The sequence below is a fragment of the Haliotis cracherodii genome, unplaced genomic scaffold (genome assembly GCF_022045235.1).
Source record: "Haliotis cracherodii isolate W230 unplaced genomic scaffold, xgHalCrac1.p SCAF_1, whole genome shotgun sequence".
Lineage (NCBI taxonomy): Eukaryota > Metazoa > Mollusca > Gastropoda > Lepetellida > Haliotidae > Haliotis > Haliotis cracherodii.
The window spans coordinates 53450650-53462663 of NW_027266264.1; the positions used below are offsets into that span (position 1 = coordinate 53450650).

The 12014-nt window shown below is 38.0% G+C and overlaps 1 protein-coding gene across 1 annotated transcript in view; it reads left to right on the plus strand.

Annotated features, from left to right (window-relative positions):
- The window catches only part of LOC139479401 (growth hormone secretagogue receptor type 1-like), a 69729-nt gene that overhangs the window by 21606 nt on the left and 36109 nt on the right, over positions 1–12014 (plus strand). Inside the window, exon 2 of the mRNA XM_071262258.1 lies at positions 2047–2175. The gene's annotated coding sequence lies outside the window, so the exon portion shown is untranslated. The remainder of the gene's footprint in view (positions 1–2046; positions 2176–12014) is intronic.

The following is a 12014-nucleotide window of genomic DNA, read 5'->3' on the forward strand; positions in this document are numbered from 1 at the left end:
CATGCACACATATACGTCCAGTAATAATTATCAAGTTCGTGAAGTTACGTGAAGCGTTAAAAGAGGATCGCAGTGACATTCCGCATCGCCTTATATTACCGGTGGTGTATTTGCTCAAGTGCATATTAAGTAAATACACAGCTATACTCATTATTGATTTTCCTTACTACATTCAGCTCTGAAGCCAGGTGATCTTACAATGAATGGATCGCAGTAGGATGATACCTCCCCGCGATATATTGTCAGTGGTGGAATATATACTCAACGTTTTGTCTTTTTACAACATAGTCTATGATCGTCGGCAATTTTTAGCCATGTCATTCAATAACACTAAACTGCCGGTAGAATATAACTTTACACTTGAAAATTGGACTTGACCATTTAGAAATGTTACCAAAACGTTAATGGCCTGAAAACAGTCACCGAAACAGTAACTTGAGGTCTCAAACACAACCTTGATATCCATCATATATATCACCACCGAATTGCCATTTCTTGTTTGATTTATTTTATCCACAATTAAACATGGTGGGTACTTTCTTTTGTCAGGCACTTTAGTATATGAAAATTGAATCACTAACATGATGGTAGTTTCAATACAACTGTATCCATTCCGATCGGATGACATACATAATAACACAAGGCACATTACATCTCGATTGTCTATACAGTATATCAATCAGCAATCACTTCCCCGGCTCACACACACAATGTTCTAGTTAATGTGTGCATCCGCAACAGGTTGCACAGTAACTGTCATTAAACGATTGTATCAATGTCACGCCCAACACGATTTGATTAAAAGAATGGGAACAGTATGTCAAGTGTTTTCAGAGGAAATATAGATTCTGATCAAGCGATATATCAAAATCGATTTTGGTGACTTAATTTGGGACTTTTGAAGATGTGAACTTGCGTACCAGATGAACTGAGCAATGTAATAACAGTTTGGCGATGTATACTCATAACGCCCATCTGTTAGTTTATCCAAATAAAGATGATTCATATATAGAAACCAGCCTCAATCTGATAGAAATTTAGAAGGAAATTTCAGTTTTTATTATGTTTATCTAATAATAAAGGCGTCGCTAACTCTATGTTGTTATCTTTGTTGATATAAACAAATAAGTGGAGAGTTTCCAAATACAATAATAACGGGATCTGAGAATAGTTTAACTTACACATGCTGCTAGGGTTTTCATTCCTGGCTCAGTTTGTTTTCAGCAACAAGTTTGTTTACAGACTTAGGTAACAGCTTGTGTTTAAGGAGAGTGAAGGTGTTTACCTTCTTTATTTTTTTCATAAAGAGAAGGTCGGTCTTATTTTATTCACAGTGTAAAATGTTAATATGAACCTTGTGAATCCAGAAACCTCTCATTTCGGACGTTTCTCTATGGAACGTCTATATATGTCCCGATCCCGATTTTCATCAATCCGGACTATTCATTGTCATTCATATATAGAATGTGAACATGTTGCATTCATACATAAAGCAAAACTAATATTATGTAATAAATCAACGACTGTGTACTTTATGTGTCAAGTGTCAGGGGGCACCTGTGCCCCAGTGATATAAGGCTCCGCAACTCGCTGTGCAGAGTCGCGTCCCTTGGGCACGCAAGAAACCTATGATTGTGGGTTCGAATCCCGGTTCGCCCCGATGTTGTTTCTAGTTTATCAGCAACATGCCCGTGTTAGTGGATTTCAAGAAATTGGTAGACGTCTGAGACCTGCATCACTTGGGTCTCTCCTCCCACAATAAGCTGACACGACGGGATATAACTGGAATACTGTTCATAGCGGCGTTAAACCCTACTCACACCTTGTGTCCCCATCGCACGGTACAGCAGTCGGCTGGCACACACAGACTAGATGAAAGTATTAACTTCTATTTTCTGTCACAGTCAAATCAATTTCGTTTTTGAATTTATATGAATGATTCATAACATATGTCACAAACAGGGACGCTATATTTATCGGCAAACAATACCGTGCGCACGATATAGTCATGCTTGACTACGTGAACCTTTTTTTCTGTTACAACAGGACATAGCAGGATGCGCAAGGTGACAGCATAATGGAATGAGGTGATGGGCTGTTCAGAGAAGTGTTAACACACGTTGGCTATGGATGCTTAATCGCTGAGCTGCAGAGAGCAGGGAGTAGACACTTAAGGTAGATTGCACTTCATTATTCTTTTGAAGTTCACAATGTCTCAATATTAATATCTTATTCATGCATCCACGGAAATCTTTCTCAAATATCTTCAAATTTTTCTTCAATATAATCATTATTGTCTCTGCCAGAATATTTCTTCCTATGCTATACTTTTCTTTAAATAACTTCATTTCTTTACTATATATATTATCCTATATTCATATCTTATCTATGCAACAATCTTCCGTTATATGTAATTTCTTCAAATTTCCAAAATATCGTCAAGATATACTTTATGATATATTTTCTTTACACAATTATATTTCTAGGCTCTACATATTTTTTCCCACTATTCTCTTTCTATTTATTTTGTTTTATGGCTGTAACGAGATGTACTTGAGATATTTCTAATGAGTACAAGGTAAACCCGACTCACTCACAAACTTCAATACAGGAGTAGTATATCTCTATTGTTCCAGCATATTACCTTGTTTACAATAACTTCTATACTATATATCGGTATTCCTTCATTCCCATCTTAATGCTCAGGGGAGGTAAGGTAGCCTGGTGGTTAAAGCGTTGGCTCATTACGCCGAAGCCCGGGTTCGATTCCTATCATGGTAATAATATGCGATTTCTGGTGTCCCCTCGCCGAACCATTGCTTCAGACAGCGTTCAATCTACGCACTCGCTATATGTACTTGTGTTGTTTCATGGGATATTATATTTGTTGGCTCATTACGATATGGGTGAAATATTGCCAGTTATGATTCAATATTTTCGCTCCTTTACTTCCATTTCTATTCCTTAATAGTTGGTAAATAACGAGCCAAACTCTGTTACAGTTTTATGCAAAACTGTATGTCATCAAAGATGTCACATATAAGAGTCTTGGTGTAGGTTTACTCTACATAGTATGTTCTGTGTTCTCTGTTCATAATGAAACTGAGGGTGCGGCATGTCCCCTTGGACCAACGTAACTTTCACAGTTGCAGCATGCACTGAGTATGTCAAAAGTGAATGAGTTGGGTTAACGCCGCAATAGTATTTCAGTTTTACCATCCCAAACTGGTCTGCACAACGAATATCGCTTGGGTGAGATCAACCGATCTCTGTTCGGAAATATCGCTTCCATGAAATTACACCACAGTGCTTTGCAGTTCATTGTAACGTCATCGGTTACCATGACGTCACAGTCAAATGACATCACTAATCTCTCTGTTACTGAAGCTGTTTAGCAAAACTTTTAACACTTAATACACTGATTATTGCTGTTTACAAAGTGAAACAATTGGAAGAACTGGTTAATAAAAGTTTAAAACTCCTCATCAAGTCGACTCGTGCAGACATTTTGATATCAAAAGACACGAGGGTGAGATTATATATATGTAATCATAGTATACTGGAAGAAACTCGAAGTGATGCAGGTCTTAGACGTTTGCCACTGTACAGTTAATACGACAAACTCAGAACGTCATTTTTCTTATTCGCGATGTGGTTATCCCTTTCTGTAATGGATCATATCATAATGAACGAAAAGGCAAACTTTACTACATTACTACATAATATCAATAATTGTTCATCTTACCGTGTTGAAAGTGACGTTTTGTCGATAGCTATGTACAATGTAGATCATTACGAATCACTGACCAGATTGTGAAAAGAGACATTTGTCACATTTATGAATATGGGTTTATTCATATAATTGAAAAGAGAATTCATTCGTAATATGATCACGTATAGATTTTCAGTAAACGTCAGGTTAAGCTAACTTGACATCTCCTCGTGAACGAAATTCGCTACTCGCCTGGACGAAAACGATCGTTTAATGATCGCTGTTGGGATACAAGAATTTAATCGTAAGTTATATCCAGCCTTAGGTACATTTTGCATCGTTCTATCCATCTTCTGGCTTTAGGTATCTGAAATCGTCCAGTCGAACGTCTGACTATATCTGACGTCGTTCTATCCAACTTCTGGCTAATCTGATATCATTTTATCCAACTTTTATGGCTATATCTGAAATCGTGCTATCGAACGTCTCTGGCTATATCTGACATCGTCCTATCCAGCTTCTGACTCTCTCTGACATTACTTACCATACTTCTTGAAAAGCCCTATTTGCATTTCAATTTAAGACGGCTCAACATGCATTTCAATAACCCACGATCAATTTCAAATACATTTGAATGGAGAGCAATTAATTCTGAATAAGACATTTTATATTCAGTGCTATTGACCTAATGCATGTTCGATTGCACTTTATTAGTTTAAGAACCTCAAGGGAGACTACTTATATTAAGAAAAGTTCCATATGTCCATACAAATTGGAAATTTACGAACCAGTATTGTGCATTCACAAATCAACCTAGAGTTACAATAATGACAACAAGAGTTAGGAAACGTACTTGCGAACACCTGAATTGTACAGACGTAACAGACCAAATATTTACTTTGAAACATGTTGCCTTTCTTCCTGCAGAACTTCCTTAGTGACATATTCTATTGTAGTGAACAATTATTTTCAATGGGTATAAGGCAGCCAAAGGTTGGATGGATGCCAGGGAGTCTATTTCTATCAGTTCTATTTTCAGATTCTTCAAAGTGAAATTTTTACAGAACCATTGATTTGACAAATGAATGTCGATGCTCATGTTAAATGACAAGAAACAGCAGGATGGTCTTGACGTTATAATTATAACCATCGACGTTTTGGGCAAACCTAGTTCTAATTGGACATGTCTATAATGAACTCACTATGTTTACGTCTCTGCAGGAAGGCATTAAAACATAAGCTAATTATGCGTTTGATGGATCGCCAATACATGACAATGTTCGTTTGATTGTCGCTGAGTGAGTGAGTGAGTGAGTGAGTGGAGTTCAACGCCGCTTTTAACAGTATTCCAGTTATGTCACGGCGTGTCAGCTTAATGTGGGAGGAAAGTCCGAAGTGATGCAGGTCTCAGACGTTTACCACTTCGGTGAAACCCACAAGCACGCGTATGGTGCTGACAAACCTAGAAACATAATCGGGGCGAACCGGGAGTCGAACCCACAATCATAGGTCGCTGGCGTACCAAAGCTTCATCTGTCAGTAACTGATACTGAGAAATGTTGTCGTTTTAAGCGGATTTAGATTACCAACAACAAAAATATAATGGCCTAAAATCTTGATTAGAAATGCTCGTTCTGTGAATCATAAAGTTTATGGGAATGTGTCGGCCGTTCATAAAATTTAAGTATCATATGTTTTATTTCAAATTCCGTGCCTTATATTTCCTGTTTGAACATAAAGTCTAACCAGCCAGGCCAGTCAGTTATAACCAGCAATGCACGCAATATTGATACCATGGCGATATCACCAGTGTCATGCAGTTCGTTTTTATGAGTTTCCATTTCTTCCAAAGAGCAGATGGGACATTAAGCACCAAGAGACATAATAAGCTATACTTAGAATTGAGGGCAAGGAACGAGCCTAATTACAATCCAGAAGGACGCATATCAACCCAAAATACTACCAGACAGTTATTAGATTACGCTAGAGGGTTCATCAAGTTTTCTAGTTTTTCTAGACTTGTGTATTGCATGAGTATACATTATCAATGATACTTGGACTTCATGCCTTTCAGAAAGATGCAACCACAGTCATCTAATGTTTCAAATCCTATTGTAATCTCATGAAACAATATACTGTGTAACTTTAAATACCTTTTAATAACTTTTAAACCTTTTGTCATACAATCGAGCATTCTCTTTCTGCGAAGATTTCAAAGGCAAAAGTTGTTTGATTAGGGTTACAACATCCAAGGCCTTAATAGAATTCTGAAAAAGGACACGTGGAGGTCATTATCAAATTTGACGCATTAGTGACAGATTTATGTCCGATACAAGTCCCTATTTTGACTTGTATAATATGTTCCCGTGTTCTTTGTTTAGGTGAACAAGTTGTTTGCCTTTGCATGTGTTTGTAACGGGTGCCACGGTGGGGTAGGATACGCTCACCTTTTCGCGAACACCTGTTATCATAACTTATTAAAAGGGACTCGTCACCACTTTGTCGGCACGTTCAACGGACTCGGATTTTAGTAGCGATTCTTATCATTATGGAAATGTTTGTTTTTGTGAATTATATTGCCATGTCAGACATGTTATTTGTAACACAGGAAAGCCAAACGATTTTCGTAGAAGTAAATGGGTACCAGGTAGGATGTAATTTCTTTCGGTTAACTCAAGGCCATTTGAGATAACTGCTTGTTTGGTACAAGTAAGTATGATATCACATAATAATTACCTGAAGTATAATTTATTGTAGCGGAGTTGTTTATTGAAAAAACGGTTTTATAGAAATATGATTAAGGTCAGCTGTCATTTTCAATCAAGGTAAGGTTATTAATGATTACAAAATGAGTTTAAGTAAGTGGTTTTTGATTGACTGTTTAAAGCAATTATCTTTAAGAACAGACAACTGTTCTGGGACCTGTTTTCATAGGCACCAATATAAACATGCATTGTAATGTATTGTTTGCCAAGTGTCTGCAATTAAGGACTAGACCTCCTTATTTCAACCGTCATGCCTATATAAAGAACCAAATACCTTGCGACATGGGACTGTTGTGTTTAGACGTTTCAATTGCAAGACAGCACGCAAATATGCAGGACGCCAGATAAAGTATTTGCTGGAATAAGTTACAAGCTCATGTTATAATAGATCGAAACCCATTGAAGATTTGTCTAAATTGGAGTACATCCTCGTTGTCTGCCTCCCCGCAAACTGTTATTCGATTCCTCCGGATCAATATAAATAAATATGGTTGGCATCAACTCTTTGTTTATACACATCTTTACCTTGACATTTCCGAGTGGGCCATTGTGTGCGTTCCTTGTTAGGTGGGAAGGTTGAGGGGAAATAGGATGCGGGAGAAGAGAGCATCTCGACGGAAGTGGATAGTGTTCCTCTCTACCAACAGCAACTGACGAGTCATCACGCAACCATTGGGTGAATGTCTACTCTGGCTTTGATATCAAGTATATCTTGATACCACGGATTGCTGCCATTATTTTTCAAATAGATCCACATCTGTAAAACCACGTTAAGATACATCAGTAGTTTTCGTGCGTGGTAAGAGCTAACAGAGTTCTGGAATGACATTAGTTTACTTACCTTAAGTTAAGTTGATATATAGCGTTGACGATAGTTGTAGCTGAAAGTGGCTTTTCGCAACTGGACCCTGGTAACGTCGCCAGACATAATTTAATGATTATCTTCTGTAAATCCAAACCGGGTTCAAAAGAAATTTCCTACCATAATGTATTGGGGCTGGTCACGTGACCACTTTTGGAAACCATACCATGTGTTATAGATACATGGAAAGCTCTTGGAAATATACATTCAACAATATCACTTACATAAATCAAAACCACCACAAAAATGACTTAGCAGCCATTTAAAGTTGGGAAACAATCAAATGTGTCGGTGTCTATCATTGACTCCTTATACATCAAAACCAGCGCTTATAACCCCCAACAGTATGGTATCAGCAGACCCTAGGCATGATCGCAATACAGACAAAGCAAGGTCATGGATAAAATAGGGACTAAGAACCCAATGAAGAAAAAGACCATGAACATACATTATAGCTGGCGAAATATGCACGGACATTCTTCCAAGTTCCAAATAATACGTTTGTGAGATCCTTAGGGTAATGCATACTACAATCTGGTGTTTCACTAATGTCAAGGGATTTACCTGTATATTACCTAGACGACCCGAATTCCCCAATATTTGTTGTAAACCCCGGCTGTCCTAAGGATGTCTATTTGTCCCTTTCTCGTCACTTAGTTATTAGTGTTTGTTAATTTGAGCTGCATATACTATGAAATGTTAGTTTTATCAACATGCATATTTTTCCTTCTTATCCGATTACCAATTTCATTATTTCATGTCCACGTGGGTACACAGTCAGTGTTACTATATATAACCAGGATAAACCATCATATGTTATGTCAATGTTGAGACGTACATTGCATGTCCATTTAGTGACTGGGTTCCGTCTTAGCGCAAACGGGCATACCTAAAACACTTGTCAACTCGTTGCGTAATTGTTTGCATGTATTTCCCCATATATCATATATATTTCACATGGAATTTAAAGCACACCGGGACATGCGGAATTATAAAGTATGATTGAACACATTTAACTGTGTATTTGGAATATTTTAGATGCAAAACATATGTAAAATCAAAAATTATTTCTGAGGGATTCTTTGTCGATGATCTTGAAGTCATGCGCGCATTCTGATTGGTTTGTCGTATTTTCGCACATAACATTCATCGATAGGGGAGCGAGTCCATGACACATGCGCGCAATAATAAAGAAATGCTTTCTTAGCGAATGCCACGGAATCACTTACTTTATATTTATGTTCTGGTGCCCCCAGTTGCGATATTATTGGAATTTTGTTAAGAGCAGGATCTAGCATGCTGACTTTCGAATACCTGTTTGCCACGAACGTTTCTAGGTTTGTCAGCACCATACCCGTGCTCATGGGGTTCACCGAAGTGGCCAACGTCTGATCCCTGCATCAGTTCGGTCATTCCTCCCAATTGAACTGACACGTCGTGATATCTCTGGAATACTGTTACAAGCGGCGTTCAACCCACTCACTCACTTATGGTCACTCACATTCTTAAGCGACTTTTTTCGTCACCCCATTTCACTTATACTCCACTCCTGTGTTCGATATCCTAATATGAACGTGTGATTACATGTGTCATTCAATGTACACCCCAGATAAATTGTACTTAAAGAGAAGATGTAACATAATTGCTCCAGTCGTGAGATTTCAATAAACGCGTGACGATTTCAATAGACTGTAAAAAAACCGTGTTCGATTATCTTCACTGGTAACAGACAGAATCAATTACAGTAGGTATTTTGAGAATAGTTTTAGTGACAAAACTATAGACCTTCAATAGCAATGTACTTTCATTATTGACGTTTGTATAGTTTTGTCACATACGGTCTTTATTCGATATATCTCCTACCTCACAATTACACAAGTGTCGATAGGTACTGTAGATCCATAGGTGTTTACGTCACGACAAGTTGTGTTTCTTTGCCTAATGGTTGTAAATTACTTTTGAACTCGATTTGGATTTGCAGAGGATATTCATTTAGTTATGTCTGGCGATGTTACAAGGGTCGAGTTGCGAAAAGCCATTATCAGCTACAACTGTCATAAGGCTATATTTCTTCAATCATTTTAATAAATTGAAAGATAAAGTTAAAGTAAATAAACTCGTTCTCATGCCAGTGTTTAAATTTAGTTCAGGATGGCAGTGAATTCCTGGCTGAGAATCAACTGCACCAACAATGGCCTGATGTCATCATATTGGTTTAATATCAATGTAGGATAACGGGGTTACACTTAATGTCATGTCGGCGATAGGGTCATGTCATAATTATGCTGATGTATACATATCGAGTGACACCAGCAATTCACGTCTACGTATACACAAAATCCAGGGTCACTCATACAGGATTACGCCATCACTCGAGTGCGCAGAAGTTTATGTGATAATGTCCTTCTGTTCTCATTTTAAATTAAGAAGAGTGAAGAATATTTGTACTGTCTAACCGTGAGGGGATTCCGTTCATGTAAGTCAAGGGTTAGATGCAGTTCACACTGGCAGGGAAAAAAAACTAGTAGAAGACTTATCATCCCTCGAAAAGAAATATTTTGCAAACTATGTCAATTTGACCTTGTGGAAGACGAGTTTCATTTCCTGCTAGTATGCGCTCCACATACTCACCTACGCCATATCTGTATTACTTCAAATGTTATTTACACCCAAATGTCTGTAAGTTTAACGTACTTTTATCTACTACTACAACACAAAGCATCATTAGTATCGCTAAATATCTGTAAACAGTAAAGAAGAAAGAACACGTATTTTATCATTGTGACTGTCGTCATGAATACGTTATACATTTTGTACAAAAGACCTGTGGCCTGTATAGTAATGAATAAAGAATTTGAATATCCATGTAGGTTGTGGGGGTAAAGTTAATGTAATTGGGCAATGTCATAATTGTGTATAAGGGGACGCGATATTGTGGTTGTCACTCGATATACATGTAATTACATCAACATAATTATGATATTATCCTTTTTCCGACATGACATTAAGTTTAACCCCCATAACCTACATGGACAATAAACCATTAGAACATGACCATTGTTGTTGCAGCTGATTCTGAGCCAGGAGTTCTGAACTAAATTTAAACACGTAAATCTATTAGACACTTTGCAAAACTAGAGAGAAATTATATTACGTGGTTTCGGTTAGAGAAATCACTCGATTCGGTTCATTCCCGAAGGAGAATTGACAGATTCTCGTGATTTCTCCATTACCAACAAAATCAGGAGATACACCTAGCTAGGTGTTTAGCTACTTGTTTGTCATGTTAGTGATCCATTCCTATAAGTTTTAACCACTATTTTGCTTTTTACGCCCAAAGAAATCTGTTTAGCTGTAAAGTTGCTGATCTTAGCGAAATACAACTGTTACAGTTAACACGTCATGCTGTTTTCCCAATATAATCATCAAAATCAATATTAACTATATCAGTGGAACTGTGGTGTGTCTCGGACAGTGAAATAGACGTTGTCTGTGCATCAAAATACATCTTCTGCATATCATCACGATATCTAATGTAGATGGATGTTGTATTATTTTGTCGTTTGCGACCCTGAATCTTCATTAGCATTAAATATAATGCATGTCTGACACACAACAGGAATATTTGAAAATATTATGCATCTTATAGAATATGTTCGGCAGGGATGGTCCAGCGGTTACGGCGCCGGTATTTGCTCCCTTAGTTACCCAGGATCCTAAGATTCGCTTTGTTAAAGATCCTTGATTTGCCAGCACTATAACCTTCGGAGATTTCGTAATACAAAACCCCCCCAGTAACGATCTGTATTAATGGCTGACCAGGATTCCTAGATGATTTGTTTGAATCACAGTATCGCTACGACAATTACCCTTGGTTTCTCAGCACTGTACCTCTTCTGATGGTGTCAATGGATAATCTACGGGGGATTCCGGGTGAAAAAATAGGTCCCTAGAAACCTACATGTATGCTTGTAAGAGGCGACGAAATGGATTGGATTGTCAGGCCAGGTTACCTGGTTGACTGCATGTTATCGTATCCCAATTGAGTGGACCGATGCTCTTGATGTCCATCAACGGATTGCCTGGTCCAGGCTTGAATATTTACAGACCTTCGTCATATAGCTGAAATATTGCCAAGAAATTGAAATGCCACGACCAGAACACTGGACACGTAATGATAATACTGGAATATTGTGGCGTCATACCCATCACACACTGGTCTGAACATCTCACATAACGCTGGTCTCAGCTGGAGAGTCGCCATTGCACTCCCTCGAACCATCTCTTCTCTCAGCATCTTCACAGCGGCTGTCAGTGTAATCTGTAAACATCCTGTCTCTACTTGCTGCACAGGGGGAGCGTCTACTTGTCATTAAGCTCGCTCACCCACGTAATGAATAATGTTGTGCGTTTACCACAAGGGTTGGAGAGAGCGTAAACACTTTAGCAGTTGCCTATCTTAAAGTCTTCATTAATTAGTTATGGCTTCTTCAATTAGAGTAGGCGTGAACGAGATGTATTGAGAAACTGTTATGCCACGTGTTTTCGAATTCCCGTAACGCAAACGTATAGCTATATAGACCCGGCACTGCACAATGTTTTGGAATATTTTTATTTTATGAAAACAAAACCAATCTAGTCCGCTCTAGCCAGCTCGATTCCACTTCAGCATCAG